Source organism: Neoarius graeffei, chromosome 5 (assembly GCF_027579695.1).
Source record: "Neoarius graeffei isolate fNeoGra1 chromosome 5, fNeoGra1.pri, whole genome shotgun sequence".
In the NCBI taxonomy this organism is placed as follows: Eukaryota; Metazoa; Chordata; class Actinopteri; order Siluriformes; family Ariidae; genus Neoarius; species Neoarius graeffei.
The window spans coordinates 81757437-81765775 of record NC_083573.1 but is presented as its reverse complement, the minus strand read 5'-3'; the positions used below and the strand labels follow the sequence as shown (position 1 = coordinate 81765775).

At 41.2% G+C, this 8339-nt stretch overlaps 1 pseudogene; it reads left to right on the top strand.

Annotated features, from left to right (window-relative positions):
* The first annotated feature begins 6780 nt into the window (after nt 1-6780).
* LOC132886299 (piggyBac transposable element-derived protein 4-like) lies at nt 6781-7925 on the top strand (annotated as a pseudogene).
* Nucleotides 7926-8339: the final 414 nt, after the last annotated feature.

Here is an 8339-nt window from a genome sequence, read left to right as displayed (position 1 = left end):
CCATTTGCAGGGACCCAGAGTACATCAAACAAGACTTTCTAAATGTTCCATTTGGTTTGAGGGTGAAAGGATTGGAGATGACATGTATCTTTTGGATGGTGAAAAAGATTTGTAGCCAGCTGAAAGTCCTGGGCGAACACAATTTTGATGAACTGGGTAAACTGCTTGTCGCGACAGATTTGGGCTGGAAAAAGAGAGTGTAGCCATTGGGAGCAATTTTTTCATGCTATTTGGGAAATCCATCCGAGGGGAAGTGGAGTCCTCTGTCTTTGAATGTTGGGAGTCTTGCAGGTCAGATGTCTGTGTGTCCTTGATGACGACTTGCAAAGATGATTGTTTAGGCTTTGTAACTATGTCAGTCTGCGACATCTTATCAACTGTTTTCCTCAATGCTGGCTGAGAAAAGATTGCAAGTCTGTAATGGTCTACTAAGACTTTGGCTCCAATCCAGCTGAGTTCAGTGCTATTTGGCTTGTAAAATTCTCTGCGATTCCAGAAAAGGTTAAAATTGTCTATGAAGTTCATACCAAATGAAAAACAAGTTTTTCCAAGCCAGGTGTTAAGACTGAAGAGTCGAGAAAAAGCAAACCTTCCTCTCGCTGGGAGTGGGCCACTGATAAAAGATTGAATTCCAGTCTTACAGAGCTCAGAAAAAAGTTTTCTGAAATCATCTTGGACAAACAGCTGTTCTCTGAAAACATCATTTGCTCCCACATGCACAACAATATGTTTAATAGTTTTATGCTCGGACATGAGTTTCAAAATGCTGTCTTTGGTGTCAGAGATGGATGCATTTGGAAGGCAACAAATAATCATCTCATAACCTTTTAATTGTCTTACAGTGGAATCACCAAGAACAAGGGTTGTGGGATCAGGTGGTGTTACAAGCTGCTTTTTGCCTCTTCCCACAGCTCTTCGATCTTGGTGCGATCTCTTTTTACTATGTGTTTGTCCGCTTGAAAAATCCTCTTCCACATCCCTGAGGCATTCAAATTTGTTCTGAAGCCTTATGGGCTGTGGATTTTCCATAGCATTGTAGATCCTATTGTAATTTGTAGAACGAGCTGGTGTTGAAGTAATTACTCTTCTGTTTTTATTTTTGGGCTTACCACCCATCATTTGCCAGTTTTCTGTACTCACATTTTGCTCAGCTTGATTGATGAATTCTTCCACTTGATCTGCAATGTCCTCAGTCTGTCGGAGTGCAATCTCTGCATTCTCAGCCACTGTTTCTGTACTCCTTTCCTGAGATATCGCTTTTAATTTGTCCATCTTTGGCAGAGCATCAATGTTTGATTCCAGAATAGAAATCCTCTGTTCTAGTTCCATGCATTTTCTGCAGGATTTTTTGCTACCTGGCATTTTGTTTTAAAAACTAACTTATCTTATAAAGATGAAAAAAAAGTGGAAATTAAATTAAAATTAAATTAAAAGCTTATAAAGATGAAAAATAAAATGAGAAAAAAATAGTGGAAATTAAATGAGAAAGTAAAGTATAGAAATAAAGATCAAGAAAGCAGGAGCAAAGCAAAGAAGCGTCCTACTCGCTTGAGTAGGAGGAGAAGGAGTCAATAGTTTTGTGCAGCTCATCCAAAGTCGGAGGTTGGTCTAGCTCCTCCATGATTGGACAGATGGTGATATTGTGAACTGCTGCATCTGTGACTGTATTTTCATATGCATAAAGTTCTTGACAGTGCTCTACCCATCTCTCCATCTGTTTTCCCTTGTCTGTGATCAGAAAGCCAGATTTGGATTTCAAAGGTGCAGTCTTGATAGTGCTTGAGGTGAATGCTTTTTTCATGCCCTCATACATTGCATGGATGTCAATGCAGTCAGCTGCTAGTTGTATGCTTTCACAGAGGTCCATTTAGTACTTGTTGACACATTGGTGAGCTGTGCATTGGGCTACATTTCTGGCCTCTCTGAGAGTGTTTAAAGCCTCCACTTATGGTGTCATTTTGAACTTAATTTGAGCAGCACACTTTTCTGCTATCACTGGCTCCATTTTGTTAAGGCTTGCCTCAAACCAGTCCTGCTGTTTATGGTCTCTCTTACCAAAGACTTCAAGGGAAACCTTGTATGTTTGGTCATGGAAGAAGTTCCATCTCGCCTCTGCTGAACCAGTGGGACATTCTTTCAGAGCTTCATTTATTTTATTACAGAAGCTGGCTGTAGTGGCTGGTACCTTGGTCCTGCTTATGTTAATTTTTGGTAGTTTTTTGCCTGGAGTGGTGGATCTTTTTTGGTCTTAGATGGATTTTGCGAACAATAAGAGAGTGGTCAGTATCACAGTTGGCACTATGGAGGACATCCTTGATTGAGTGCAATCTTGTGATGACCAAATCCAACTGGTGCCAGTGTTTGGATCTTGGGTCTCTCCAGGAAACCTGATGGATGGGTTTGGTTGAATAGAAGGTGTTGTTGACACATACCGTAGGTCATAGTATGAGCAGGTCTCTAAAAGGTGCTGGCCATTTTTGTTCATCTTCCTGATGCCAAAGTGACCAATGCTATGTGGTCAGGCATTATGGTCAGCACCGACACATGCATTAAAGTCTCCTAGCAGGAAGAGTGATTCAGTGAGAGAGATCTGGTCAAGTTTAGTTTTGAGTTCATTGTAAAATTCCTCTTTTTCCTCCGGCACTGATGTTAGGCTGGGGGCATACAACCCCGAATCCAAAAAAGTTGAGACAAAGTACAAATTGTAAATAAAAATGGAATGCAATGATGTGGAAGTTTCAAAATTCCATATTTTATTCAGAATAGAACATAGACGACATATCAAATGTTTAAACTGAGAAAATGTATCATTTAAAGAGAAAAATTAGGTGATTTTAAATTTCATGACAACACATCTCAAAAAAGTTGGGACAAGGCCATGTTTACCACTGTGAGACATCCCCTTTTCTCTTTACAACAGTCTGCAAATGTCTGGAGACTGAGGAGACAAGTTGCTCAAGTTTAGGGATAGGAATGTTAACCCATTCTTGTCTAATGTAGGATTCTAGTTGCTCAACTGTCTTAGGTCTTTTTTGTCGTATCTTCCGTTTTATGATGCGCCAAATGTTTTCTATGGGTGAAAGATCTGGACTGCAGGCTGGCCAGTTCAGTACCCGGACCCTTCTTCTATGCAGCCATGATGCTGTAATTGATGCAGTATGTGGTTTGGCATTGTCATGTTGGAAAATGCAAGGTGTTCCCTGAAAGAGACGTCGTCTGGATGGGAGCATATGTTGCTCTAGAACCTGGATATACCTTTCAGCATTGATGGTGTCTTTCCAGATGTGTAATCTGCCCATGCCACATGCAGTAATGCAACCCCATACCATCAGAGATGCAGGCTTCTGAACTGAGCACTGATAACAACTTGGGTCGTCCTTCTCCTCTTTAGTCCAAATGACACAGCGTCCCTGATTTCCATAAAGAACTTCAAATTTTGATTCGTCTGACCACAGAACAGTTTTCCACTTTGCCATAGTCCATTTTAAATGAGCCTTGGCCCAGAGAAGACATCTGCACTTCTGGATCATGATTAGATATGGCTTCTTCTTTGAACTATAGAGTTTTAGCTGGCAACGGCGGATGGCACGATGAATTGTGTTCACAGATAATGTTCTCTGGAAATATTCCTGAGCCCATTTTGTGATTTCCAATACAGAAGCATGCCTGCATGTGATGCAGTGCCTTCTAAGGGCCATAAGATCACAGGCACACAGTATGGTTTTCCAGCCTTGACCCTTATGCACAGAGATTCTTCCAGATTCTCTGAATCTTTTGATGATATTATGCACTGTAGATAATGATATGTTCAAACTCTGCAATTTTACACTGTCGAACTCCTTTCTGATATTGCTCCACTATTCGTCGGTGCAGAATTAGGGGGATTGGTGATCCTCTTCCCATCTTTACTTCTGAGAGCCACTGCCACTCCAAGATGCTCTTTTTATACCCAGTCATGTTAATTATCTATTGCCAATTGACCAAATGAGTTGCAATTTGGTCCTCCAGCTGTTTCTTTTTTTGTACCTTTAACTTTTCCATCCTCTTATTGCCCCTGTCCCAACTTTTTTGAGATGTGTTGCAGTCATGAAATTTCAAATGAGCCAATATTTGGCATGAAATTTCAAAATGTCTCACTTTCGACATTTGATATGTTGAATATGTTATATTGTGAATATAATATCAGTTTTTGAGATTTCTAAATTATTGCATTCCATTTTTATTTACAATTTGTACTTTGTCCCAACTTTTTTGGAATCAGGGTTGTACATTTAGAATGTTTACAGGACTGGAGGAGCTTTGAAGGCAGATGGATAAAATGTGAGCAGACACATTTGATAGTGGTTCCACAGATGACAATAGATAGTTTCTCACTGCAAATCCTACACCATGTATATGCTGTTCCTCTTGTTCTTTTCCCCACCAGAAGAAGGTGTACACTTTCTCTTTGATGCTGCCATTTGATGGTAATTTGGTCTCTTGCAGGGCAGTAATATCTATATTGAGCCTTTCCTGCTCTTTACTTATAATAGCAGTCTTCCTGGTATTGTTTATCTCTTTTGGATAATTTGATTGACCAGGGCACATGATTCTAACATTCCAACTTGCAAGTCACAGAACATGTTGTCTTTTCTGTTTGTCAGGTGCATGTCTTACAGTCTGCTCTTCAGTTTACAACTTATCCCCAAGCACCTAATGGAGCAGGCAGACCGTGGAGGGTTGGCACCTTATTGGCTGGAGGCTGCCGAGCTTCAGGCGAGCGGTAGCTGACCAGTGGAGCTGCAGTGGTTCCTCCCACCGTCAGATGCCACCCATGGCATCAGAACTTACACCAATGACTCTTGACTTGTGCAGGTGCAATAGGCTTATCAAATCAGTCTCATGTTAAAAGGGATCAGTCTCATAAATTCATTAATCATTAATTCAAGTGTCTAATAGTTTATAGCTAAACTATTAAAATCACTGGAATAACTTAGTGGTGATGTTGCTATAGTTTATTGAGTGTTGTAGCTCTAATGTAATATGTTTACTCTAGATCTATAACATACATATAACAACCAAATGGGCGAAGGCAATTAGAATACTTGTTTGGCAGAGGTTGGCACTCAGTGAATGTTGTAGCAATAGACAGAACACAGTTTATTCCAAAGATACCATTTATTGAAATAGCTGAGATGAATTAGCAGACTAATACTGATCAGATATAGCAACAATAGCAGCCAAGGAATAATTCAATATAAATGGTGATACAATGTATACAAATAAGAATCACGAGTGTATATGATGATAATTTAAGGCACTAATGGTGATCAGAAGTAATAAGCTATATGCCAATGTTACAGTGTAGGGGCGAGTGGATGTTAAAATGTGAGAGGGAAATCATGCGTTTGTGTGTCTATGTGAGGGTGTGTGTATGAGTAGGTGTGTGTGAAAATGTGTGTGTAAGAGTGTGTGAGTGTGTATGGAATGCGAATGGAATGCGCAAGCCTTGTGCTAGACTCCACCTAGTGGGGGATGGTCAACAAGGAAAGCACGAAAAGGGGAGACAAAGGATCTGTAGTTTAAACTAGCCCTCCTATTATCTTTGGGGTCAATTTGACCCCATTCAATGTTTAATGTCTCTAAATATATGATTGACATATTTTTTTTTGCTTCATATTTAATTACTTTTCCTAATTTAATGGGGAAAACTGGGTAAACATAAAATTAACATGATGATATGTTTTCAATTTCCTGTACACATGTTGTATGGATTGGTGTTCTTTGGGGTCAATTTGACCCCAGGCTGTTTTATCTGTATAAAATAAAAGAAATATCAACATTTTACACACATTTGTTTTGGTTGTTTTGGATGATACTGAGGTCACTATAACATGCAATTTTATAATCTTCAAAGGCTTTAGGGCCCTAACCTAACATAACCATAACTGTAGTAGTGCGAGAACCACCGATAGTTCACATGACATGGGGGAGGGGAAAACATCATTCTTGTGAGAAATTTGATATTTCCCACACTGTGGGGGTTGGAAAATATGGTTTCTGCCAAAAAATATTGATACTTCACACAACAAAGAGGTGGAGCAAACATATAAAAGCTTGCACAGCAGCCTTCTAAACCATTTCTCTTGGTGCTCTGTGTGCTCTCTCTTTCTGCTCCCTCTCAACTGAAAATGACATCTAAGGAAAGGTTTTCTGTCAATGAGATGTTGTCACATGTCTTTGACCATGAAAGTGACATAGAGGAGAATGTGTCTGAGACAGACAATGATGTTGAGGAGGACCCTGATTATGAGGCATCCTCTTCTGATGAGAATGAGACCCTCAGTGTTGACCCTCCTGTTGTCTCTCAACCACCAGCAAACACACTACCTTCCAAAAATTGAGAGTTATTATGGTACGTCTCCCCACTTGAACAACAGGGTAGGCTTATTATGTTCTTATTATGTTTACCCTATTATTATTATTATTATTATTATTATTATTAGTGCTGCTAATGTCATCAAAATAGTTCCAGGCCCCACCAGATATGCTGTCAGCCATGTCCAAGACATAAAATCAGCATTTGAGCTCTTCATAACACCATCAATTGAAAAGGACATACTTGAGATGACAAACTTAGAGGGGAGGCATGTGTATGGGGACAGTTGGAAAGACTTGGATGTGACCCACGTGCAAGCCTACATTGGGTTGCTCATTTTGGCAGGAGTGTACAAGTCAAAAGGCGAAGCAACAGCAAGCCTTTGGGCTGCTGACACTGGAAGGGCAATATTTCCAGCCACCATGTCTCTAAACACAGTCCATGTTTTCTCCCATGTCATACGCTTTGATGACAGAGAAACAAGGCAGGGCCGACGAGAGCATGACAAACTCGCAGCAATACGGGATGTATGGAACAAGTGGGTTCAGCGATTACCCTTTCTTTACAATCCAGGCCCACACGTGACTGTGGATGAATGTCTGGTTGCATTTCATGGGCGCTGTCCCTTCAGACAGTACATGCCAAGCAAACCGGCCAAATACGGTATCAAAATATGGGCAGCATGTGATGCACAGTCCAGCTATGCCTGGAATATGCAGGTGTACACTGGTAAATCCCCTGGGGAAGCACCTGAAAAAAAATCAGGGCATGAGGGTGGTACTTGACATGGCTGAAGGACTGAATGGTCATAACATCTCATCTCATCTCATTATCTCTAGCTGCTTTATCCTGTTCTACAGGGTCACAGGCAAGCTGGAGCCTATCCCAGCTGACTACGGGCGAAAGGTGGGGTACACCCTGGACAAGTCGCCAGGTCATCACAGGGCTGACACATAGACACAGACAACCATTCACACTCACATTCACACCTATGGTCAATTTAGTCACCAGTTACCCTAACCTGCATGTCTTTGGACTGTGGGGGAAACCTGAGCACCCAGAGGAAACCCACGCGGACACGGGGAGAAAATACAAACTCCGCACAGAAAAGCCCTTGCCGGCCACGGGGCTCGAACCCGGACCTTCTTGCTGTGAGGTGACAGCGCTAACCACTACACCACCGTGCCGCCCGTCATAACATTACATGTGATAATTTTTTTTACATCGTACGTCCTGGGTGAAGAACTGCTGAAAAGGAAGGTTAACATGTTGGGGACAGTGAGAAAAAAACAAGCCGGAGCTTCCCTCTGAGCTGCTTGTGATGAAGAACAGGAAGGTAACATCTTCAATGTTTGCCTTCACTGACAGAGCCACTGTCGTCTCCTATTGCCCCAAGAAAGTGAAAAATGTCCTGCTGATGAGCACCATGCACAAAGATGCTGTCCTGAGCACCAGAGAAGACAGAAAACCACAAATGTTCTTGGACTACAATGAGACAAAGGGTGGGGTTGATAACCTGGACAAGGTCACAGCCACATACAGCTGCCGACGCATGACTGCCTGTTAGCCCCTTGTACAACCCCGATTCCAAAAAAGTTGGGACAAAGTACAAATTGTAAATAAAAACAGAATACAATAATTTACAAATCTCAAAAACTGATATTGTATTCACAATAGAACATAGACAACATATCAAATGTCGAAAGTGAGACATTTTGAAATTTCATGACAGCAGCACATCTCAAAAAAGTTGGGACAGGGGCAATAAGAGACTGGAAAAGTTAAAGGTACAAAAAAGGAACAGCTGGAGGACCAAATTGCAACTCATTAGGTCAATTGGCAATAGGATATTAACATGACTAGGTATAAAAAGAGCATCTTGGAGTGGCAGCGGCTCTCAGAAGTAAAGATGGGAAGAGGATCACCAATCCCCCTAATTCTGTGCCGACAAATAGTGGAGCAATATCAGAAAGGAGTTTGA